Raw genomic sequence first — 1,683 nt, 5'->3', positions numbered from 1 at the left:
TCCAAGTAGCTGGAACTACAGGCGCGCACTACCACGCCCGGCTCATTTTTGATTTATTGTAGCAATGAGGTCTCGCCAAGTTGCCCAGGCAGGTCTCAAACCCGCGGGCTCAGGCAATCCACTCACCTCAGCCTCCCAAAGGCGCGGGATTACAGGCTGAGCTACCAAGCCTGGCTAATTAAAAAAAAAAAAATTTATTGTAGAGAGGAGGTCTCACCAAGTTGCCCAGGCTGGTCTCCAACTCATGGGTTCAGGCAGTCCTCTCACCTTGGCCTCCCAAAGTGCTGAGCCACCACGCCCGGCTGGTTGTACTTTTTTTTTTTTTTTGAGTTGGAGTTTCACTCCGTTGCCCAGACTGGAGTGCAGTGGCCGCTCCTGGCCACTGCAGCCTCGACCCGCTGGGCTCTGGTGATCCTTCCACTTCAGCCTTCCGAGTAGCCGGAATTACAGGCGCGTGCTACCACGCCCGGCTGATTTTTGATTTATTGTAGAGATGAGGTCTCGCTGCCCAGGTGGGTCTCGAACCCATGGGCTCAGGCAATTCACTCACCTCAGCCTCCCAAAGGTGCGGGATTACAGGCTGAGCCATCAAGCCCAGCTAGCTGTACTTTTTAAAAGTAAAAAAATAGGACAGGCTCGGTGGCTCAGCCATAATCCCGCGCCTTTGGGAGGCTGAGGTGAGTGGATTGCCTGAGCCCGCGGGTTCGAGACCTGCCTGGGCAGTGAGACATCTCTACAATAAATTTTAAAAAATCAGCCGGGCGTGGTAGCGCATGCCTGTAATTCCGCCTACTCGGAAGGCTGAGGCGGAAGGATCGCCGGAGCCCAGCAGGTGAGGCTGTAGTGGCCGGGAGCGGTCACTGCACTCCAGTCTGGGCGACTGAGTGAGACTCCAATTCAAAAAAAAAGTAAAAAAATAGCTTATAGAAGGGCATTATTGGGGTGATAGAAAAGTTCTAGGCTGGGTGCGGTGGCTCAGCCTATAATCCCAACACTTTGGGAGGCTGAGATGAGAGGATTGCCTGAGCCAGGGGGTTTGAGACCCAGCCTGGGCAACTTGGTAAGACCTCGTCTCTACAATAAATCACAAAAATTAGCTGGGCGTGGTGGCATGCATCTGTAGTTACAGCTACTTGGAAGGCTGAGGTGGAAGGATCGCTTGAGCCCAGCAGGTCGAGGCTGCGGTGGCTGTGTGCATGCCACTGTACTCCAGCCTGAGTGACAAGAGTGAGACTCCAACCCCCTACGCCCTTCCCTCCCAAAAAGAAAAGTTCTAAAATTAGATTATTGTCATGGTCGCACGACTTGGTACTAAAAATCATTACATTATACAATTTTAATTATCTATTTTTAGTTAGAGTCTCACTCTGTCACCCAGGTTGGAGTGCAGTGGCATGCTCACAGCCACCAAAACCTCAATCTGGCTAATTTTTTTGATTTATTATAGAGATGAGGTGTCACCAAGTTGTCCAGGCTGGTCTCAAACCTCCTGGCTCAGGCAATCCTTTTGCCTCCACCTCCCAAAGTGCTGGGATTACTGGCATGAGCCATCACGCCTGGCTAACATTGTGCACTTAAAATGGACAAATTTTGGCCAGGCATGGTGGCTCATGCCTGTAATCCCAGCACTTTGGGAGGCTGAGGTGGGATTGCTTGAGCCTAGGAATTTGGGACCAGCCTGGG

Source organism: Carlito syrichta, unplaced genomic scaffold, assembly GCF_000164805.1.
Source record: "Carlito syrichta isolate Samal-C Ts95f unplaced genomic scaffold, Tarsius_syrichta-2.0.1 Scaffold304253, whole genome shotgun sequence".
Lineage (NCBI taxonomy): Eukaryota > Metazoa > Chordata > Mammalia > Primates > Tarsiidae > Carlito > Carlito syrichta.
Note: the sequence above shows the minus strand (reverse complement) of the source record.